This window comes from Mustela nigripes, chromosome 14, assembly GCF_022355385.1.
Source record: "Mustela nigripes isolate SB6536 chromosome 14, MUSNIG.SB6536, whole genome shotgun sequence".
NCBI classification, from domain to species: domain Eukaryota; kingdom Metazoa; phylum Chordata; class Mammalia; order Carnivora; family Mustelidae; genus Mustela; species Mustela nigripes.
In genome coordinates this window covers 49,198,076-49,223,288 of record NC_081570.1, presented here as the reverse complement: position 1 = coordinate 49,223,288, position 25,213 = coordinate 49,198,076, and the positions used below count along the sequence as shown (strand labels likewise).

Sequence of the window (25,213 nt, the reverse complement as noted above, 5' to 3'; positions counted from 1 at the left end):
TGCACATTTGAAGACATCTTTTGAGAGCCTACTCTGTGCCTGATATTTTCACATGCATGATCTCATTTGGATTCCCATAATAACTCAGACAGGTGAGGTGTCTTTCCTCAAGGTGGTAGGACTAGTAAGAAAGAACATGGACTAAAACCTAGGTCTCCTGGTACTTTTCAGAGGATAAGTCCCTTAATTCTACTTATGCCAGTTAGAAAGCAGCTCCTGCAATTTCTTGCCCACTTAAAAAATTTTATTCATTTATTTATTTGAATTATAATTGACATACAATATTAGTTTCATGTGTACAAGATAGTAATTTGATATTTTTATACACTATGAAATAATGGCCATCTAGTTACCATCTATTACTACATGAAATTATTATAATATTATTGACTATATTTCCTATGCTGTACATTATATAATGGTGACTTATTTATTTTATAACTGGAATATTTGATTCTTAATCTTCTTCATGTATTTCTTCCATCCCTTCCATCCCATTCCCCTCTGGCAACCACCAGTTTGTTCACTGTATTTATGAGGTTGCTTCTCTTTTGTTTGTCCATTTGTTTTGTGTTTTCAATCTTACATAAGGGAAATCATACAGTATTTGTTTTTCTCTGACTTATTTCACTAACCCTTTATACCACCTAGGTCCAGCCATATTGTTGTATATAGAAAGATTTCATTCTTCTTTATAGGTGAGTAATATTCTATTATATCTATCTATCTATCTAGATACCATATTTTTAAAATGCATTCATTTATCAATGGGTTAGGTCTCTTTTATAACTTGGCAATTGTAAATAATGTTACAATAAACATGAGATACATATATCTTTTTTAAAAAAAAATTTATTTCTTTTCAGCGTAACAGTTTTCATTGTTTTTGCACCACACCCAGTCCTCCATGCAATCCATGCCCTCTCTAATACCCACCACCTGGTTCCCCCAACCTCCCACCCCCGCCCCTTCAAAACCCTCAGATTGTTTTTCAGAGTCCATAGTCTCTCATGGTTCACCTCCCCTTCCAATTTCCCTCAACTCCCTTCTCCTCTCCATCTCCCCTTGTCCTCCATGCTATTTGTTATGCCCCACAAATAAGTGAAACCATATGATAATTGACTCTCTCTGCTTGACTTATTTCACTCAGCATAATCTCTTCCAGTCCCATTCATGTTGATACAAAAGTTGGGTATTAATCCTTTTTGATGGAGGCATAATACTCCATAGTGTATATGGACCACATCTTCCTTACCCATTCGTCTGTTGACGGGCATCTTGGTTCTTTCTACAGTTCGGCAACTGTGGCCATTGCTGCTATAAGCATTGGGGTACAGATGGCCCTTCTTTTCACGGCATCTGTATCTTTGGGGTAAATACCCAGTAGTGCAATTGCAGGGTCATAGGGAAGCTCTATTTTTAGTTTCTTGAGGAATCTCCACACTGTTTTCCAAAGTGGCTGCATCAACTTGCATTCCCACCAACAGTGTAAGAGTGTTCCCCTTTCTCCACATCTTCTCCGACACATGTTGTTTCCTGTCTTGCTAATTTTGGCCATTCTAACTCGTGTAAGGTGGTATCTCAATGTGGTTTTAATTTGAATCTCCCTGAGGGCTAGTGATGATGAACATTTTTTTCATGTGTCTGATAGCCATTTGAGATACATATATCTTTTTAAATTAGTGTTTTCATTTCATTCCCATAAATAACCAGAAGTGACATCGCTGGATTGTATGGTAGTTTTATTCTTAATTTTCTGAGAGATATCCATACTATTTTCCAGGATGGCTGCACTAATTTACCTTCCCACCAACAGTACACAAGGGATCCCTTTTCTCCACATACTTGCTAACACTTATTATATCTTGTCTTTTTGATAACAGCCCTTCTGACAGGTGTAAGGTGATAGCTCATTGTGGTTTTGATTTTCATTTCCCTGATGATTAATAACATTGAGTATCTGCATATACAGGATGTTTTCTTTAGAAAAAAAATGCCTATTCAGTTCCTCTGTTCATTTTCTAGTCAGGTTTTTGTTTTGTTTGTTATTGAGTTATATGGGTACTTTATATATTTTGGGTATCAACCCCTTATTGGATATATCATTTGCAAGTATCTTCTCTCATTCAGTAGGTTGTCTTTTAGTTTTATTGATGGGCCTTTCATTATGCAAAGGCTTTTTAGTTTGATGCAGTCCCATTTGTTTAGTTTTCTTTTGTTTCCTCTGCCTGAGGAGTCATATCCAAAATATATTGCTAAGAATGATGTCAGAGAACTTACTGCTGGTGTTTTATTCTGGGAGTTTTATAGCACTAGATCTTACATTTAAGTCCTTAATCCATTTTGAGTTTATTTTTGCAAATGGCATAAGAAAGTGGTCCAGTTTTATTCTTTTGCATGTAACTGTACAGTTTTCCCAACATCATTTATTCAAGGGATAATCTTTCTTCTTTTTTTTTCTTTTCCTTAGATATGTCTAGGGGAAACCGAAAGAAGCATCAAATTCATGGGGTTGAATCTGTTTATTCAGTCTAGGGGTGTATAGAAGGGGCTGTGCTGAATACATAGGGAATGAGGTTGATGGCATGGAGATTTATATTTTCAAACCCAGGTCTTCATTTCATCTTTCCCTAGATACTTAGAGAGAAAGGAAGAGGTCTAAACTTGTTTGTTTATTTCTGGATTATGAAAAGGTAGGCTTGGAAAACCTCTCCACTAAAAGTAGCTCCCGAGAGTTGTTCTAACCCAGTGCTCCAGCCTGAGCAGAATAACTCTCAAAGTGATCACAATGACAGTCAATATATACTAGCCATTATTCATTTTATTATTGTTTGTTGCCTAAATCATTGGAATAGTGTACTAGCCTCAGGGTTTATAACCTTCTTAAGAACTAATGGTTCATCCAGATATCATTCTTGAAAGAAGTCTTCAATCCTCAAGTGTGACAATAACAGCCTGAATGTGGCAGTGGCAATGGAGATGCAAAGACACTTCTGTTGAACAAACTCATAGGCGTTTAGCATGGAGTACATGGCTTCTCAGTTTGATCCAAAATTATACTCTTGCCATGAAACCTGTTTATGATTCTCTTCCAGGCCCACTGAGCTACAGTTCCACCAAATTATTCAAGATCCTTGAACATATCATACCTTCATGCTTCTGTAAGATTTTCCTGCAGCAAACTTCTATCCTTTTCCATTTGAGAAATGCCTGTGTTTCTGACCCAGTTCAAAAATTATCTTTTCTCAGGATGCCTGGGTGGCTCAGTTGGTTAAGCAGCTGCCTTTGGCTCAGGTCATGATCCCAGCGTCCTGGGATCGAGTCCCACATCAGGCTCATTGCTCGGCAGGGAGCCTGCTTCTCCCTCTGCCTGCCATTCTGTCTGCCTGTGCTCGCTTTCTCCCCCCCCTCTGATAAATAAATAAAATCTTTAAAAAAAAATTATCTTTTCTCTGGAGCTTTCCCTGATTCCCACTTCTCATTCCTACTGCTCTAGAACTGAACTTTCCTTTTTTTTTTTTTTTTTTTTTGGTGCTCCTCAAATATTGACATTTTACGTTTAGCACAGGGCTTATTACTTATAGAAAGCAAGCTATTTGCATTTCTGGTAAAATCTCCTCAAGGGAAATAGCTGTTCTAAAGTGGGCACTCAATGGAAGCTGATGCCTGGATAAGGGATTTAATTCTCATTCCATGTGTGGAGAATTCTAGTATTTGATAATTCTCTGATCTTCACGAAGCATTACAGATTGTGGTTACACAACGGCAATTTATATCTTTGCTTTCAGATAGGACCAAACTTTGGCTTGATGCCTAACAATATAGTGGACATAAATTAACAGTGGAGCAATTTATAGTCTGTCATGTCTTATTGCTTAATGAATTTGTCAAAAATCATATTACTCTGAAAATTATGGCAAGCAGGGTCCATGGGGCTTATGTCTTTAAGAACAAGATTGTTCCAGCCTCCCTCAAGCAAAACTGCTTCACTACTTTCTTCTTTTTATGTGGACACCAAATCTCAGAGCACTTCTGTTTACTTATCAAATCTCTGTTGACTTTCACTTTGCATTAGGACTACCAGGGATGTCCTTGGCCAGTTTGCAAATCCTCAACCCCAGTCCACCTGCTGTCAGAGCCAAATAGGATTTAAGAGTCTCTTAAACTCCTGATTCTATGCTAATATGATGTCATCTGTTTCTGGCTTATGCTCACTCTAGACTTTATTACTCATTTTTCAAACAAAGCCAAAGGCTTGTCCTCTATTATGAGGGTACCAAGCAGCACCCCTAATGCCCCAACTATTCCTCTATCCTCTTTCTCTTTTCCCATTTATTTACTCCTCAAATCTCTTAACATTTATTCCTCTTTGTTTCTCGAATATGAATCATTTTTGAATGCTATTTCACAGGGTAAAGAATCAGATAGGCTTGGGATTTTCTAGACACTACTTTCCTCATTTGTAAAATGAGATTAATAACTAACTCATTTGGCTAGTGTGAAGATTAGAGTGTGCCTGGCATCCATCCACCCGTCTGTCCGTCCATCCATCCATCCATCCATCCAATAATCCATTCATCCATTTAAAACTCATTCATTCATTTTGTAAATGTTGGAGAACATAAAATGGGTCAGGCCCAATGCTTGTCATTTAGGATGCATAGTTGAACTTAGCGCTACTGTCAAGGACCTCGGAGGTCACTGGGAGGATGAACAAATTAAAAAATAAATATGATTATATGTTTATAAAAATAAAAAATTAAAAAAAAATAAATAAAATCATAATGAGAAAAAAAAAATAAATAAAAACTAAGATGGCAAGTGATTGAGACATGTTCAGACAAGATGACAGCTTCACAGTGATCTTCACCGGGCTCTGGGGAAGTGTGTGGAGGGCTGCCAGGGCTCTGTTCTGGAGGGACAACTGCCCTTAGGTTTGAGGCCTTGGTTAATACTCAGAAATGACAATGGCACTGCTGGTGGGAGCGATAGCACTGGCAATAGTAGTTTTGATTGTTGTTATCATATTTCTCTGTTAGTTTCTCTCTCTCTCCCTCTCTGTTCCTCTTTCATTTTCTTTTCGCAAGGCTCTCTCTCTTCCTTAAATTTCTGCATTTCTCCTTTCACACTTTATCTTATAATTCTTTTGGGAGCATCTAACTATGGATTAACTGATGGCCAATTAAAACACAATTGGATCTTTTTATTATGTATTTTTCCTAAGGAAAAATTGCCCCAGTGACACCTGAGCATATGGAAGAGCCATGGCTGGGTTGCAAACCAGTGGGGGCTGCCCCATGAAGGTGGCAGATGCCCCCGGGCAGCTCCCTGGCTCATCCTGTGATCTGTCTCCTTGGCCAAATGGAAGCAGGCCAGGCACCTAACAGTTAACTGTGATGCTTTTTTCCTCCATTTCATTTCAATCTCTTTGTTCCATGCAACCAAAGAGCTAATGCCTGGCGAATTTATTATGACCCATTGTTTGGCTTGTGGAATAAACCGATTCTTCCCCTTTCTGTGTTCTGACTCCCCCCCTTTGTCTGCAATTTTATTTTATGGTTCTTTTTGTACACATCCAACACATGCTGAGGTTATTGAAAAGCACAAATTACACAGAATTTAATTTGCATATCTATTGAGGGTCCAATCCCAGAGTCCTTAGTCAGGCAAAATGCCCATTGACTCTTACCTCCTTTACTCTGCTCCTTCTTGGCAGCACAACCTGCAGGCTGCCCCTCTGCTGCTTCTAGCAGACCTGGAGAATGGCCTTCATGAATGGTTTCAGCAGAGTCACTCCATGGAGGACAATGAGTTTGGTTTTGTGAGCTTCCAACAAAGTCACTCAGAGTGTCTTAGTGGGCAAAGTAGGAGAAGAGAGGTCAGATAACAGCCAGTGAGGTCAATTTAGTACTGGTGTGACTGGGAAAGTGCAGGTGTTGAAATCATACAGGATTATGTGTAAATCCCTGTTCTTTCAATTACTTGCTTAAAAAAAAAAAGGTTTTATTTTAAGATGGCTGTCAGTTCACATGCAATTACAAGAAACACAGAGAGATCACTCATGTACTCTATAACTGGTTTCTCCCATCATTTGATTTTGACCTTGGGCAAGACACTTAATTTAGGTAAGTCTCATTTTCTTCACCTATAAAATGGGAGAAATAAAGTACATACCACATGAACTTGTTTGAAGATCATTTAAAATAGCATCTATGAGACAACCTAGCATGGTACTGGTACCCAATCTGTCCTCAATAAACAGATATTCTCCTCAGAATAAATGATGGTAGCTGAATAATTCTGATCATGAGAAATAGTAACCTTGAGAAAGAGTCTAGCAATATATTCATAATTTTGATCTAAAACCTGCTGTCATGAAAAATAGCATATGTATTTAAATTTTGATGTAAGAATGATTTTTACAGAAAAAAAATTTAAAAATAGAGTTACATAAAATAACCTAGAATCCTAATACCCAGTTAAAATTATTGCTAACATAATGTTAGATATCCCTCATAAGTAGATCATACCTCTCATATTCTTCATAACCATTATTTTAGGGCTGTGTGATATTGTGGAATAAGGAATATCAGATTTTATTTACATTTGAGGTGTATTCAGTGTCTTGCATTTTCTTTCCTTTCTTCTCCTTCAGCTTCTCCTTCAACTTTCCCTCCTCTTATTCCTCTTTCTACTTTTTTATTTTTTACCTATAAAGAGAGCTACATTAAACATCCTTGTAAATAAATCTTTGCATTTATCTATGATTATTCCCTCAATGTCCATTTCTAGGAATAAATAATTATGGGTCAAAGAGTCTCCACATTTTATGGTTTTTGATACATAGTAACTACATTAGTATCAGCTATTTAGGTCAATGATTCTTTAAACAAGGTACACATCCAAATCATCTCTTTAATTCTATAATTCTGAGTCTTGACCTCTGGAGACTTTATCTAAATGATCTGGAACTTTTAAGATGCTCCCAGGAGATTCCCCTATGCAGATCTGCTTGGGTACCATTGGCTGAGAGGAAGTCAGAGATAAAAGTCAATAAAATTTTCAAATAACAGGAGGCAGGAAAGAATTAGTTAATTGGGTGATAATATCAGTTTTCTCAAAAATGATCATATACTGGAATAATAGGAATGCACTGAGGAGGCTTAATATATAGAGAAATTATTTAAGCTCCACACTGCATTGCCATAGCACATAGATTATCTGAATGATTGAAACAATCAGGCAAGAATGTGTTCTATTTTACAGATGAGGAAATTGAAACTCAAAGAGTTAACTTACTTGCCCAAGGCCAGTATTTGCAGAGCTAAGTTTTGGCTTCTTATCTCCAAATCTTTTACTTTTTAATTTTTCCATACCATAAATTTTCTTTTAAAGATTTTATTTATTTATTTGACAGACAGAGATCACAAGCAGGCAGAGAGGCAGGCAGAGAGAGAGAGAGGGAAGCAGGCTCCCCGCTGAGCAGAAAGCCTGATGCGGGACTCTATCCCAGGACCCTGAGATCATGACCCGAGCTGAAGGCAGCATCTCATCCCACTGAGCCACCCAGGCGCTCCCATACCACAAATTTTTATTGGTGAATTTAAGGGGAATCAATACAAAGCAATGAAGGTGGATCTCAAATCCAAATGGACAAAACACCATCAGGAGATACACTTTATCTAAGACATCTGTAAGAAAGATTTGATGTAACATTCTCAAAGTGTAGTCCAAAAATCACTGATTCTCGAATTATTGGTGGGAGAAATTATTTAAAAATGCAGGTTCTTGAGCCCTACCTTAGATCTACTGAATTAAGATCTCTAAATTGGGAGCCAGAAATCTGGATTTCTGATAAACACCCAGATGAATAGCAGGCACACCAAAGTTTGAGAACTGAAAGTTAAAGAGTTTTAATTAAATCTGGGTTTAATATAAATTGACAGGGTAATACTCCTGAAAAGGTAAAGAAATCTTATTGGGAGTCAAATTTATAGAGATCAAAGAGCAAACACGCCTGTGATGTGGAAGTCACTTTTGAGCAACTCATTTAAGGATATTTAAAATTTGTAGTGTACACAGAGAAGAGTAGCCAGCATGGGGGGTATACCTGATACAGTTCAAGAACTCTGACAGCTCAGCCTGCAATGGCAAAACTTATGTACCAGATAGCATTGCTCTTATCTATTTCTAGTTATAAGTGATGATATTTGCAACTTAATATAAATCAGCACTTGATTTTTTAGGAATATTAGAATTAGATATTAAATTCAAAGAGCACATAGATTCCTGCTTTTAATTATTATGTTAAACTACTTTTGTATATGCTGATTGAATGAACTAGTTAAATAAAGTGTTCATGGAAACAACTATTTTTTTTCTTGAATCTAGTAAAGTTTGGCTTCCAGAATGTTTTACTCTTTGCTCATAAGAATTAAGCTTATTGACACTATTTTCTTTAAGACTAGAATAAGAGAATTGCCTTTATGTTAAGACTAAGCATTTAAAAATTATGTTTGAGACTTTCACTTATAATTTAAAAGAAGGTCAGTTAAATATTTCTTAAACAAGATAGAAAAATCACGAATCATTATAAAAAAGATAGATAAATTGAACTTCATTAAAATTAAGATTTTTTTTATCTCCATTAAGCAAGGGAATGTGCAGTTTGCACACTTGGATAAGATGTGAACCATAAATATTTATAGAAAGAACTTATTCAGAATATATAAAGAATTCTTGTAAGTCACCTAAACAGCAAAAGACAAGCAACACAATTAGAAAGTGAGCCAAATACTTGACAAGTTTTTCATAGACAAGGATAGACAAATGGTCAATAGGCATTTGAAAAGTTACTCAGCATTACTGCTTAGCAAAAAGCACATGAGAGCCTCAATACTATATCAGTACACATCCATCAGACTGGCTAAAGTGGCTAATAAAAAAAAGGTTGGCAATAATGTAGACCTCTTACATGGTTGGGATGCAAATTGTATAAATACATTGGAAAACTGACTGGTAATATATACTAATGATAAAAAATATGTTTTCCTTGACACCCTCTTAGACATATACCCCAGAGAAGTGAATGCATATGTCCACCAAAAGACATGCACAAGAATTGTCATACAGAAACTTTATTTATTATGGCCAGATCAAACAACATAAATGTTCATTGGCCGTGGGGAAAACAAATACATTTGTGGGAATTTCAATGTGATGGAAAACTACATAGCAATAAAAAAGGTGCCACTTTGCCTCACACAATAACATGGATGGATCTCTAGTCAAGATTGCATACTGTATGCTTCTATTTTGTGAAGGTCAAGAATAAACAAACTGATGGATGATGATAGCAATCAGAAAGTGGTTATCTCTGGAGAGCGGTGGTAGACACTGTCTGGGAAGGGGCAGGAGGGGAAACATTGGGTATTGGAAATGTTCTATATATTGAGCTATGTTGTAGTTACAAGGATACACACAAACACAATATATATTATAACCTAGGATTTAAGACTTTAATATAAAACTTCAATAATTAATATGATGAAATGAAGAAGGAGACCAGCACTTTGCTATCTTAATATAAGCTAGATCCTACATGCTTGTATGTGATATCAGTAACAACTACAAGGAAAATAATGACAATTTATTTAATATTAGAGACCCTAAGTTTGTTGTCTATAAACCACAGTGGTCCTTATGGTTACTTGGGTTTTTCTAGACATGATAATGTCCTTGTGGCCATTATTGTTTTACAAATGAGGAAATAAAAACAGGAAATCACTTTCCTGCAGTCTGTGAAGCTAGGATTCAAAAGTAATTTTGTCATATTCAAAACATTTGCTTTAGACCTTAAATTTCTTGGAGGATGAAGACATGTCCGTTTAACTCACTTGGGTATCTCCAGCACCTGGCCCAGGGTCTTGCAATTATTAGGTACGCAACAAACAGAGTTGGATAGATAATAATTAAATGAATGAACAAATGGTCATGTTCTTTCCCTTCTACTAGGCCAGATACTTCTCTGCTGGTGATGTCAACATAAGTGAGGATCAAAATTTATTCCCCCCCCCCACATTTCATTGGTGTGTAGACTAGAATTTAAAAAGTAGCTCAAAACCAACAATGCTCCTAGAATTGAAATGTGATGGAAATTCCAGTCAATCCTGAAGTGCCTTGACTTGGTGGCTTTCTCTCCGCTAACTCATCTTCCTCTAGCTCCATGCACTTTACTAAAAGGGCTTCCTGAGGATAAGCCATTACATCTGTCTTCTGTGGCCCTTGTATATGACCTGGACCCGGGGCTGATATGCAGATGGCAGGGACTGCATCAGCCTTTCAGATTGTTAATACTTTGAATAGCACCCTAATTTCAGACCAAAGGGCAATAAGCCTCATAGAAGGTTTGAACACTGCTTAACACAAGAAAGAAATTCCCAAGGTCACATGAACTGCTTCCTGAAGTAGCCGAGTCCCCATTAGTGGGGGTGCCCAATGCTTTGACAGGTTTCTGCAGATGCTATGGAAAAGATTTGAATACCAATTGAAAACATGAACAAGATCTATAATTATCAAACTACTTTTTCTTTATTGATCCATTTTTTAATGGAACTATCAGGTGGACGCTCAATCCATGAAAGAGGTAAAAGAGATCCTAGGTTGGCATGTCAGGGCTTCCTTCTTACCTTCCACTGCAGAGGCAGGCAGTACAGACAGTTGGAAAACCTAGGACTGGGGACTGTATGTTCTCTTTAGCAGGGTGGTGGAGGCTCTCATCTCTGAGGCCTCTGTGGAAATCTTTCTCCAATGGGAGGAAGGGCTGTCATCATAATGTGAGACTAGGGGCAGCTCCCCTCCACTGTCACAGGATGCTGAAGTTTTCATCTGTCAGGCTGTTCTCCCTCCATTTTTGTTAAATAATTTCATGTTGCCAGAGAGGGTCTCTTATTATGGTCCCCTTTTGGGGGTGCTATCTCATTCATCACCTCTTTTCCCCTCTTTGTCAGTGCAGGGGAATCTGGGCTTCAGCATTTGGGAAGCTGGGTTTACAGTTAGATGGGTGGTTAAGACAGAACCTGAAATCCCTCTGTAGTGTTTCTTTTTCTCTCTCTTTTTTTTTTAGATTTTATTTATTTATTTGAGAGAGAGACAGTGAGAGAGAACATGAGCGAGGAGAAGGTCAGAGAGAGAAGCAGACTCTCCGCAGAGCTGGGAGCCCGATGCGGGACTCGATCCCAGGACTTCGGGATCATGACCCGAGCCAAAGGCAGTCGTCCAACCAACTGAGCCACCCAGGCATCCCCCTCTGCAAGTAGTGATCATCGTGGCTGCTCTGCTTCCTTACAATATTGCTGTGAGGGCCAAATAAAGGCAGTGAAAATGGTATGACCATAAAATACTACACAAAGTCAGGTTTTAGTATAGTTCTTACAACAGATTAAAAATATATGTATTTACCAGGACAGATCATGTAGGAAGGACTAGAACAAATGAAGTATAACAGTAAGTGCTCGTCCCTTTCCACAAGCTCTAGTCCCTAACTTTCAGGGCTATTTGTAAAGAAGGAGTGTGTATGTGTGTAAGGAAGGACCATGAGTCTAACAAACTTGATTTAAATGCATTGTTATATTCCTCCTGCAAACGTTGAGAAACAGCTGTTGTAAGCCCCCTATTTTAGAGTTGAGGAAACTAAGATCCAGCAAGTGTAAGCATCTTATCCACAGCAGATATTGGCAGTGTCTCATGAAGGAAATTGTTGATGTTATGCAGTGGTGAGGGGAGAGGGGATTGTGTTCTTCTATGATATCATTGGTGAAAAAATGTACAATGATTTAGGTAAGAAAGAGAGACAAGGAGGGTCTTAAGATCAGAGAAGTTGTTTGATAAATGCCACAGGCCTAGGGTGACCTTGTGCCAAGGATGGTCTCCCCTTACATGCATTTTGGTGTTCCTGCTCTGAGACACACTCTGCCAGTTCCCAGAGAGACAGCCAATAGCACATGGTTCTTCCTATTACAATGCCCTGGATACTTGCAAAAACAGTTTATATTTATACTTCCTATAGCTTCTATTTCTTCCTCCTTCCCCCTCATTTTCGTCCCTCAATTTTTAGTCTGTAAAAGACACTGTCAAAATAGAGTGTAGATATCCTTCCTCCTCTTCTCCTCACCCTTTGCCTTCTTCCTGGTAACAGTCTCTTATTTATTTACTCTGTGCCAGACTTTGTGCTACGCATTTAATGCAGACCATCTAATTTAGTCTTCATAACATCACTGTGGAATGTTTTATGATCCTATTTTAAAAAATAGAACTGGATGTTAATTTCTTCAAAATAGCTTGGCATGGCCAATAAGTGTTCAAGCTGGCTTTCATGCCTGAGTCTTTGGACTTGAAGTGTATCAAACTTAACAGGATACAATAACTGCTCTATTCAGCATGCATATATGTTTGCTGCTGGCATTGATAATTACTTTGGTAACCGTTAAGAATGAAAGGTTAACAGCTTCTGGAAACCATATTTTAAGAGAGTCCATGCACTATAGTATGAGAATTATAACTAAAGGTCATATGTCTGGGAATTATTCGTCTTGGAGGCAAAATTAGGAATGGTTACTTCTATGTTCTCATTGTTAAGAGGTTGTAGAGTTAGGAAAATTGGATTTGACTCTTACTTCCACTATTTAATTGTGTGACCTTGGAAATTTTATTTAGTTTTTATAATCTTCCTCTGTATAATGGGAATAATCATAGTGTCATACATATGGTAATTACAAGGATTTGAAGCACAGCATATTTTCTGGTGCTTGTTATTATTCTTATTTTTACTATTATTACTATGGTTGAGACTTGAATGTTTTTTATGCACTCTCATGGGTCTTGTAGAAGATGCTGTCATTATTCATTTTTTTTTCTTTTTATATCTAATCAATGTAGAATGGGTGGAAATTTTATGAGTTATTCCACACTATTAGAAGGACATGTTTTTTTTCCTTATGCCTTGCTCTATGACAGTTCTCAGTCTCTTTTTCTTATGGAATTGCTTTGTTCCTGGAAAGATGTCAAGACTTTATGAAAAAATTATGTAAAAATAACTGGTGATGCTGTTCTTTCTTCCTCTTGGGAAGAAACAAGACCATTGTCCTGCAGTTAATTTCCTCTCTACTTAGCTATACTGTGAGCGTCACCTGAGCACACTTATGCTGGCTAACTATACTGTAATTGAGCCTAAGTTACCAGGTTTTTGTTTTCAGTGCTAGTAAAGCCATTTTGATTCACCTTCTAGCTTATAAGCTCCAACCTATCAGCACAGACACTAAAATTGAACTTTGACCTTCACCTGCCATCTTTTGCTTATTCTTCAATATGTTCAGGTTTCAGGGGTAGAAGAGAGGTTCTATTTATTCTGGGTTCCCCCAGAGACCCCCCCAAACACTTTTTCAGTTAATTTGGCCATAATTTATTAAACAAGTCTAGTGAGACCTCATTACAAGGTATTGGTAAGTCTAGGCTAAAAAAGGGTTTACAGTGATGGGGCAAAGGCAGGATGTATCCCTGGGAAGCCCATGGCCCTAGATGACAGTATGGGTGGTACAGTCAAGAAAGGGAAGGACAAAAAAGAAAAACTGGTATGAGCTGGAGTTGGTGGAGAGGTGGGCCCTGAGATGAGGTCTGGAAGGATAGAAATTGAATTGGGTAGTTGAAGAATACTTGACAGGCCTTTAGGAAGCAAGAGATACAGCATTCAGGAAATGCTAGACTCTGAAATTTGAGAAATTTTGATTACTGCCCAAACAGAATATGGACCTCACTTAGCGATGGAATCCTCAGTCTTTAACTTACTCATTGAATGAACTTGGGCAAGTGAATTCCCCTCTATGAACTATGGTTTCATCATATTTAGAATGAGAACTATAATTTTGCCTTTGCCTGGCAGTTGAGAGATATTAATGAGGCAATAGATAGAAAGCATACAACTCCATGTCTGGCACATAGTAAAAGCTTAATACATTTATTTGCTATGACAGGAGTAACTGTAGTGCCTGTAAATGAAGTGGCTTTCCTGCAGGGAGTGAGTGTCATCTATACTTTTTCTAAAATCATGTCAGAATTCTTTGAGCTCTGAAAACAAAGGACTTAATTCTTAAATGGATATAATCATTATTCAGTAGACCAGAGTTCAACCATTAACTTGTAGTTGCAAAATTCTTTAAGCTCTAATCTTTCTTCAATTATTCATTTTCACTAAATTTTTAATAAAAGAAATGTAAATACAGAACTGGAATGACCAAATTAAAGTTTTGATGTTTTGTACCAATTATTAGATGTAGGTTTTAAATATTAAAGACCAGGATTACTAAGGAGGATTTTATGAAATCAAGTCTTGCTAGAGGTTTCATCTGCCTTAATTTCTTTTTTTAAATAATATTTTTATTATGTTATGTTAGTCACCATACAGTACATCATTAGTTTTTGACATAGTGTTTCATGATTCATCATTCACCTTAATTTCTTATTACAGGTTTTCAATCAAAGTCCTGTTTTCTGTCAGCAGCTCAAATGTTCATTGTTTTTGTGTTTTCAAGTACTTTAAGCATGAACAGTGGTTGAAAATAGCCACGTCCTTTGATAACAGTTAGTTCACAACTAATAGAATAACAAACATTCTAAGGATATGAGGAACAGTTCTTGACATGCATTCAGAACCAGAATGCAACTTGAAGAATACCACCCTGCCATTTCCCCTTGGCCACCCCAGTGACAGTGATTGACAGTCCAGGTCACCCACTTGATGACCATTGCCATCTATATACAGGTGACTTCCAAATCTAGATTTTCAACCTAGAACTTAATTCTCTGCTCCACTCATACTTGCTCAGCTCCTTCCTGGGCTTTTCCACCATGATGTCTCAATTGCCTCGATGAACATGCTCCCAAAGAAACATGATTCTTTCTCCCAACATCTGCTCTTCCCTATGTCAGGAAGTAAATAACATGGCCATCCATCCAGTAGCCAACAAAGTAAGAGCCAGTCACTCTTCGGAATCACTGCTGGCAACACAGTGTTGGTTGTATTCATATTAGTGATTAAGAACGTAGACTCAAGAGGAAGACTACCCATTCACTAGCTATGGGACCTTAAATAAGTGACTTAACCTTTTCGTGTCATATTTTTCACATTTATAACTCAGGGGTGATAGTAGTTCCAATTTCATAGTTTTGATATGATGATTGAGTTAATATTTCTAAGTGCTTAGACCTGTGCTTGGTTCATAAGAAATGCTATGTAAATATTTCTTAGATAAATAAATCACACATAACATTCTTTAAAAGACTATTAATTTCACATATTCTTCTCTGTCTCCATGGAGGCTCCCTTAGTTCAGACTCTAACTCCTCTGGAATAATTCAGTGATCTTCGTTTTCCCAGTGAGCTCTTGCCTCTAGTCCTGTGCCCCTTCAGTCTATACTCTCTAGGGCAACCAGAATGATCTACTGAATGCAGGGCAGACTGTATTTCTGGTCTACAACTTTGAGTGACTTCTCAGTGTCATATCCAGGCTAACTTGGTTCACCAAGCATAGTTGGACTCCTGCCTGCATCTCCATCAACCACCTTCCTTCTTCATCACTCCATATACTAAACATGACAAATGAATTCTGTTTCTTTAAGTCTGTCTCCATTTGCTCTGATTCCTGTTGGTGGAAAGCCCCTCTCTGCCTTATTTACCTTCAGATCCAACTTAAACATCTCTCTCTCTCTCCGTCTCTCTTAACTCCCTGATTCTTCCACCAGGACGAATTCCTTCTCTTGTGTTTGCTCTCTCTCTATAGTTTTCACTGCATAATGATCCTTTATGCATTTATTTGTTGCACATCTCCCTCCCCAACCAAAATGTGAGCTCCTGAAGGTATGGAGTGTTTTCTTTCTCTTTCTCACTCACATGTAATCTTAATTAGCTTTTTTTTGTTTTATTCTAATAACTTCTACAATGTCTGATATAGGGTAGATGTTTAATCAACATGCATTGAGTGAATAAAAAATAAACTTAATGGCATCTTATTGATCACATAACACAACCTTTAATTTTATGAATGAGAAAACAGATCTCGGAGAATTTAATTTAACTTGTTCTAGGTTACTCAGCTGGGTAGCATTAGAATCCAGACTAAAACATTTTCCAACATTTCTTATTACAACATAGCCTCAATTATTAAGGCCCTTTTAGGTCAATTACACAATTTAAAATTCTCAACTGGGGAAGCTAAGTGCTCCTTAACCCCATTCTCCTAATATATTCCCATTAGAAATACCTTTCTTGATACCCTGGATTCAGACCTTGTGGTTAAGAATGCTAACTGAATCTCCAAGTCACCAAGGGCTTCTATGGCAGGAGTATGATTTGCCTACTCTCTAGGCACTAGACATGACCTTCACTCTTCAGCATTTTAACTGGGATTGGGTTGGTGCAACAGACCACTTTTTGAAATTTAAATATGGGAACTCTTTTAAGAATTATTATTTTATGCTTCAGAAATGTGTGTGTGTGTGTGTGTGTGTGTGTGTGTGATGAGCAAGGGAGTTATAGGTTACTTGAAAGAGTGGTTCAGAGGTGAGAACTTGGGGATGCTGCTGGGTTTTGCATTCCTGTTGAAAAGTCATCAGAAAAGAGTAAGGTCAACTCTGAATTCTGCCAAGTTTTGCCTTCCGTGCTGCAGAATGAAATGAGGTAATGTACTTTATGAACTGTGAAGAGCTACAGAAGTGTGAGGCATTTTTAGAATCATTGATTTATGGAAAAGGGAGGCCTTTAGAAATGATGTAGCCCTCCCACTTCCTCATTTCACAGAGAGGAGAAGTGACTCTCCCAAGGTCATAGCTAGAAGGTAGCCAAGATTGGCCTTGCTCTGTCTCTAGCTCATAGCTTGCCTCTTTTCACACATATTCTACAATCTCACCAAATAAAGTGTCCCTGAAAGGGCTGGACTCTCCCCTTTTCTGTGCTTTTGCAAACGCTCTTCTCCATGCCAGGATACCTTGTCCTTTATGATGCCTGGGATACTTCCTCATCCTCAGCTGATAACCCTCTAGTCTCCTATCTCTGTACTTTTAATGTCTGGTCACAATATAAAACATGTAGAAGACATAGCTCTTCCATTGAAGACATTTACCATGAACTATTTCCATTTCAAAGGGATCCCTTTAAGTACATGTCCCCACTCACAGAAATGATTACTGCTGGAGATCTTTTAGGTGGTGGGAGGTGGGATTGGAACACCGAGAAGATCCTCCTACAATCCTCTTGGTCCTCTCCAAATTACAACTCATAGGTCATGTCCTACTCTACCAATATTTAAAGTCAGGGAGGGAGTTTAATCTTGGTGATCTGAAACATCCTGCAATATCTGTTAGAAGAAAATTTATTTTTTCTCAGAGATTAAGTTGCAGAGAGGTGGATTTTAACTTAGTTCAAGGAAGACCTTTCCTATCAGTTAGGGCTAAACATCAATGGGTGGGAGTGCATCCCTTAGGAAGTGGGGATCTCCCTGTTCCAGGGAATGTTCAAACACAGCACCCAGCAGCAAGCTGGGCTGAACCACATACCTCCAAGCTTCCATCTGGCTTTGAGGTCCTTGAGTCAATAAATGAGTTTTTTCACATTGCTACTATTGCAGTTTTAGGTCTGGATTCCACAAAGTGAAGGAGAGAGTCTTTCCTGTGGACCTCTATCAGTGTGTTAGTTTAATCAAGACTGGAATGATCAAGTGAAGGTTTCTTGAAATGTTAAAAAAAAAAAAAAGAAGTCATAATTGTGGTATAAGTATATATGTGTTTGTGAGTATGGAGATGCAGGAATATAGACATATCATCTTTTTCTTTTCTCCTTCATCTCTTCCTCTCACTGGTAATGCTACAGAACACTTCGGTACACATATATTGAGCTCATATTCTGTATCTCACTTTCTAAACTAGATGTTGGGCTACAGATTAAAAGATGAATAAGATTTGGACTCTTCCATTTGCTCAGTTTAGTAGAAAGAGAAAGACACCTCTTTCACTTAGCCCTCAGCTAATTCAGTATCTTAATCTGTCCCTAACAAAAGATATGCATTTTCTCCCCATCTTTAATGAATTCCCACATATTTTTTTGGAGTGTTTTGGCAAAGCTTAGTCCCTGAAAGAAATAGATGGCATACTCAAACTGGGTGATTAGGGCAGACCTGAATAAAGGATTAATTTTCAAAGGTATGGATAGGGTGTGTGGAGACCACAAGGAAAATAGTGTCCAGGGCTATGAGCAGCTGGATATTTTACCCTTGTGTGTGAGGGATAGAAGGAGAAAGCAGTTTACAGAATCTAATGGTATAGAAAATGGTATGGAGCGGGCCACTTGGCAGGAGTTGTGACCTTTTACCAAGTACATGGCCGCCTGAGATGACTGCAGAGGAGGGAGCTTGAGATGACTCTTCTTTCTCTTGGATCTCCTAGATGTCCTTCACCATTTAACTCAACTAGAAGTTAGGGAAGAAGCCCTTTGATAGAGTCCCCAAGGCACATAGCTGGTGATAAGAGATCAGGAGTGGATCTGGGATAACAAACTGGAGATAGATAGTTCATTATACTGGATAAAATAAGCCATTTGTCTGTCTGTCTGTCTTTCATCATTTACATACCGTACATACATACCATTCAATCCTATAAAGAGATGGTCAGGGGCTCCTCACTCTGTATGCATGAATACCTATATGCTTCCTCCCATCCCTCCAAATTTATAAGAACTCACTGGTGTCAGATAATATATGAAACACATCATCTACTGTATTTTCTTATATCAACTTCACAATCATGACTCAAAGTAGGTGAAGAGACAGAAAAAAATGAGAATAAAATCTCTCTGACTCCAAAGTATCTGTAGCATGCCAAATTTCTGAGCAGTGTGAACATGTTTGCTTTGGCCTGTTCACTGGGCAGTATCCTCCAGAGACAAACTCTTGTTTGGCTCGACACCCTTCCAAGCTCCATCTACCCGACCAACCATGATTCTTCACTCCTGACTCATGTTGGTTTTCTCTTCTAGTAATCCTTTATAGAACCTCCCAGCTAGTGGTATGCCCCTCTCTTATTCTCCCTTATGTACACTGGCCTCAATTCTCATGTGGCACCAACCATATGGAATTTAATCACCTTGATTATTTTCCCTGTGAAACTATAAGAAATTTGAGATCAGGGATCATTTGTTTTTCATTTATATGTCTATAGAGACAGTGTCTGCCATGCATTAAAACTCAGTATTTCTTAACTGAATGATTAAAAAACAAGGCCTCTTTCTATAACTAAAAAAGACCAGGTGGAGGGATGCTAGGAAGATAATGTGCAGAATATCTTTTATTTTTCAAAGTTTCAGGAACATTCAAATTCAGGAAACCCAGTAGGTTCTACAATCAGATAGACTGAAATGATGTCATGAAAATCCCACTGTTATCACCCATGAGAACACCATCCTATTGTAGTTAATGGAAATAAATGTACCATTTAGTACTTTAAATCACGAAGCAACATAACTGCCTTCTATTTGCAGTGACCTCCTTGTGCCCTCATTATTTCTCACTGCGGATGTCTGTTCCTGATCTTGTTGATTCAGCATAAGGGGGTGCATCCAAAAGACATAGATGAGGTGCAGAGAGGTGGCAGAGTTGGAGAAGGAGGAATCTGGAGTCATCTGAGGAGTAGAGAAGGATCACTCATGATTTCTCCACCCTTACCTGCATGTCTTCCCTTAGCAAATTCATCACATTGCAATGCTTTACACATCTCCCCACTGGACCATGAGCATCCCGAGGGTTAGTGTCACATTTAGCTTACCTCTGGGTCCTCATTTCCTGGTATAAAATGTTGGACATCAAGGATCTCAGTGTGTATGGTATGTAAATGATGAAAGACAGACAGACAGACAGATGCCCTAGATTCTTTCTAGCCTCTATTCCTTATCCAGAAGAATGACTGAAAGAGTGAGAGAGGGAGTTAGAACCCAGTGAAGAAGATGATTGAATTTTGGGGGTAAAACCCCAGACAATTTTTTTTTTCTTGGTGCTATCCTTTTCTCTCTGACAGCTTTTTTTTCTCCCCCTGTGTTGACATCCATCGCTGTAAAACCAGGCACCATAAGCCCTGTATTTGTTTGGTTCAATGTGATATCCTCACTGTTTTGTAGAGAACTTGGCACATCGTTGTAACTCAGTATTTCTTAAATCAAGTTAAACTATCTGGGCTTTTATTCCTCCTCTCAACATTTGGTCCCTCCTACCTACCTCCCCAGCCAAGGCTGCATACACACCCTGAGCTGCCTTGTCCCATGGACATTCCAAAATGAAATAGGATGGGGCTATCTTTCATGTTGTAAAAATTTTCCATTCATAAATATTCCCTTCATGTAAGTGGGGAGAGGGCAAAACAGGGAGCCTGACATGGGCCTCAATCCCAGGACCCTGGGATCATGACCTGAGCCAAAAGCAGACGTCCAACTGACTGAGCCACTCAGGAGCCCCTGTTTTTCTGTTTTTTGTTGTTGTTTGTTTGTTTGATGGTTTATTTTGTTTTAACTAAGAAACTCTTGTTTATATTCAGAAGCTCAATGTGTAAGACAGGCAAAAATCAGCTGCTCTGGTTAAAGTAGCATTGGAGACACTACCACCAAACTCAAACACAAATGGCTCCTGGGGAGCACAGTTTGAAAACCGTTAATGTAGTAAGTCTTTGTTCAAAGCCTTCTAATGAGGGTGAAGGGAAGGATCAATTGAGATTGAGCTCTTATTCATATTTCCATGTGAGACTACCTAATGGTGGTGGTAGTTATGAAATAGTTGTGCCTAGTAGACAGGAATTACAAAGAAGATGGGGAGGCATGCTAATATGGAGGCAGAGGTTCCAGGTTCAGGGCTCAGAGCTGCCAATTCTTAAGGGCAAGTTATTTTTTCAAAACCTCTAATTCAGTCTTTATTTCTTCAAGATATAAATGTAGCTTCACAATATCAGTGGTGAACAAGCTATTTATATTCTAATATTGTCAGGAAATAAAAAATGTTTAAGTGCTACTTATTTAAATAATTCAAAGTGAAAATAACTTTATGGAATTCTATGGAAAATTATATGCTTATAACATATATTATCTTCTTTATCAAATAGGATATTTTCAATGAGAAACATGGAAGATTTCTAAGCTACTAAAATTGAATCTCAGCATATTTGAGAAATGGCATTAGAGAGGTAAGTTTGTAGTATTCCATTCTGAAATTGTAGAATAGTTTAATATTCATTGTTCGCATGTGTTGTCTATTCATTAATGAAAAATACTTGCAATGTGTTATAATTGATGGGGAGACTTGAAGAGATAAAGTGATTTCTCCAAGTCATCCAGTAAGTTTGCCACAGATTTGGAACTCAAAGTAGTTAACTCTAGTTAAGGCAATGTTCACTAACTATATTAACAAAGGCAAGCCTAACAGGTATAATAAATGGACCTCTAAATCCCAATGGTTAATACTATAAAAGTTTTTTTCTTGCTTATCTGAGAGCCTAATGTGTATGCTTATGGTTTGGGGGTCTTTTCTAATTATCAAGTCAGGAGCCAAGCTCCTTCCATCTGTAGTTGTATGGTCTTAAATTCATGGCCCCCAGGTTACCTGGGGGTCATCCCCATTCCATTCAGTTGGAAAGGGGGAAACACACAAAGGATTGCATGAAGAACACTTTTATGGAGCAAGGCTAGAAATGACTCATACCATCTTCCATGGTCTTGGACAATCACATGACCATTCTTGACCCCAAGTGGGCTGGGAAATGTACTCTCACTGGTAGGAAAGGAAGAGGGCATGATAACCTTCCACGTTAGTATTGTGAGCATCTTGAGGACTAGGACTAGGTATTATTTATCTCTGTGTATTGAACATGTGCTTTTGTATATGAGTATGTGCTGAGAATCTTCCCACCGTGAGAACATTGCTCTGGTGTTGTTAAAAGGTCTTCTTCCTATTGGTCAGATGGAGTGTGAGATCCTAATTCCTCTCTCTCTGCTTCTGGTAGTATCCTACTCCTCCCCCATCCCCATTCAAATGTATACAGCTGCAGCTGCCATATTGTTGAACATAATCTTGCTTCTCTAGACACAATGATTGGTACAAGATTATGAACTCTGTGCAGTATGAGGCTCAGTAATGGTTGGTAGCCATGTTTTCCATTTTGCAGAAGGCACTCAACAATGATAGATAAGGAAGCCAGCAGTGCAAAACCAGAGAGGTGCAAAAAAGAGATGAACAAGTCCTTATGGTTCATGTTCCTGATTCCAATGGCTCCAAGACTCAGCTACAGTCATACATTCCTGCAATTTGGTTCAAGGCTTCCACCTATGTGAGATAATCCAGTATCCTTCTAATAAATATTTTCTTTGCCTGAGCACATCTGAATTGGGTATACACCTAAAGCAATCACAAGAGACCTGATCATGTGGTTTAACAGCATAGGATGAGCCAGAACTCTGCTGCCTTCCAGAAGGGCTTTATCACTCCAGTGGGTTGTAATGAGCTCATTCTCCTCCCTGCAAGCCATTCCACCAACAGTGAGGAAGGGCACAGTTCCTCCCATGGGATTCTTACAGGAGGATATTGTTCCTGAATAATCTAAGAAAATTTTCTGTGCGGTTGCATGGTAGGCTTTTTCTTTCTCTTTCATTTTCTTCCTGAAACCAAAATCCCTGATTGTATTTCCAAGTGTATTGAAGGTCTTATCCAGAAGCTATGTGGGCCAAAAAAGATGCTGGTTCTGGGTTCATTCTTATCTCTACCAGATGATCCGTGGCATCCTTTCCTACTCTGAGCTTTATACAAGTGTTATGGGTTGGAAAAACAGACCCTTTAAGAATGATGTAGTGTTCTTCCTTATCCCTGACTACAGTCTTTAGTTTAAAATCTAATTTATCTGATCTGAGAATCACTACCCCACCTTTCTTTTGAGGCTCACTGACATGGGAGATGCTTCTCCATCCCTTCACTTTCAGTCTGGATGTATCCTTAGGTTCCAAATGGGTCTCTTGTAGACAACATATGGACGGGTCCTGTTGTTTTATCTAATCTGCAACCCTGTGCCATATTATGGGAGTGTTTAGGCCATTCACATTGGGAGTAATTACTGAAAGATACATTTTTGTTGACATCATGTTGTCTGTGAAGTTTTTGTATCTACAGATTGTCTCTGTAAATTTCTGTTCTATGACACTCTTGGGTTCTTTCTTCTTTTATAGAACCCCCCCCCCCCTTTAATATTTCTGGTAGTGCCGGCTGTTGGTCACATACTCTTTTAAACCTTGAAAGCTCTTTATCTCTCCATCCATTTTGAATGTCAACCTTGCTGGATAAAGTCTTCTTGGCTGCATGTTCTTCTCATTTAGTGCTCTGAATATGTTTTGCCAGCCCTTTCTGGCTTGCCAGATTTCTGTGAACAGGTCTGACATTATTCTGATGGACTTTCCTCTGTATGTAAGGAATCTGTTCCCCCTAACTCTCTCAAAAGCTCTTGTCTAAAATTATGATTCATTAGTCTCACAATCAAGTGTCTCAAGGTCTTTCTAGATTTGTTGATCTTGGGGGGTGATCTTTCTGTCTCTAGGACACAAACGCTGGTTCCATTCCCCAGACTGGGAAAATTTTCATGGAGAATCAATGTACAAAAATCAGTTATTTTATTATATGCTAAAAATGAAAATATAGAAAGGGAAATTAGAGAATTGATCCCATTTATTATAGCACCAAGAACCATAAGATACCTGGGAATAAACCTAACCAAAGAGGTAAAGGGTTTGTATTCAGGGAACTACAGAACACTCATGAAAGAAATTAAAGTAGACATAAAAAGATGGAAGGGCATTTCATGCTCATGGATCAGAAGAACAAACATGGTTAAAATGTCTGTACTGCCTAGAGCAATCTATACTTTCAATGCCATCCTGATCAAAATTCTACCAGCATTTTTCAAAGAGCTAGAACAAATAATCCTAAAATTTGTATAGAACCAGAAGAGACCCTGAATTGCTGAGGAAATCTTGTAGAAGAAAAACAAAACTGGGGGCATCACATTGCCTGATTTCAAGTTTCACTACAAAGCTGTGATCACCAAGAGAGCATGGTACTGGCATAAAAACAGACACATAGACCAGTGGAACAGAGTAGAGAGCCCAGGTGTGGGCTCAAGTCATATGGTCAAATAATCTTCAAAAAGGTAGGAAAAAATATACAGTGGAAAAAAGACAGTCTCTTCAATAAATGGTGCTGGGAAAATTGGACAGCTATGTGTAGAAGAGTGAAACTTGACCATTCCCTTACACCATACACAAAGATAAACTTGAAATGGAAAAAAAACATGAGACATGAATCTACCAAAATCCTAGAGGATAACATAGGCAGTAACCTCTTCACCATCAGCCACAGCAACCTCTCTCAAGATGTGTCCCCAAAGACAAAGGGAACAAAAGTGAAAAGTGGCACTTCATCAAGACCAAAAGCTTCTGCACAGCAAAGGTAAGTCAAAAAAACAAAGAGACAACCCACAGAATGGGGGAATATATTCACAAATGACACCACAGACAAAGGGCTGATATCCAAGATCTATAAAGAACACCTCAAACTCAACACACACAAAAAAGATAATCACATAAAAAATGGGCAGAAGACATGAACAAAGAAGACATACAAATGGCTAATAGACACACAAAAAAAGTTCATCATCATTAACCATCAGAGAGTCAAATCAAAACTATATCGAGATACCACCTTACACCAGTTAGAACGGCCAAAATTAACAAGACAGTAAACAAGTGTTGGAGAGGATGTGGAGGAAGGGGATCCCTCTTACACTGTTGGTGGGAATGCAAGTTGGTGTAGCCACTTTGGAAAACAGTGTGGAGATTCCTTAAGAAACTAAAAATAGAGATACCTTGTGACCATGCAATTGCACTACTGGATATTTACCTCAAAGATACAGATGTAGTGAAAAGAAGGGCCATCTGTACCCGAAATGTTCATAGCAGCAATGGCCACAGTTGCCAAACTGTGGAAAGAACCAAGATGCCCTTCAAAGGACAGATGTATAAAGAAGATACAGTCCATATATATACAATGGAGTATTATGCCTCCATCAGAAATGATGAATATCAGTTTTTGTATCA

General features: G+C 38.3%; 1 long non-coding RNA gene across 5 annotated transcripts in view; it reads left to right on the top strand.

Moving 5' to 3' along the window:
* The window catches only part of LOC132000943 (uncharacterized), a 260,143-nt gene that overhangs the window by 128,012 nt on the left and 106,918 nt on the right, over positions 1-25,213 (top strand). For all 5 annotated transcript variants that reach the window (XR_009399498.1, XR_009399499.1, XR_009399501.1 and 2 more), the window contains exon 3: positions 21,184-21,264. This is a non-coding gene — a long non-coding RNA (uncharacterized LOC132000943). The remainder of the gene's footprint in view (positions 1-21,183; positions 21,265-25,213) is intronic.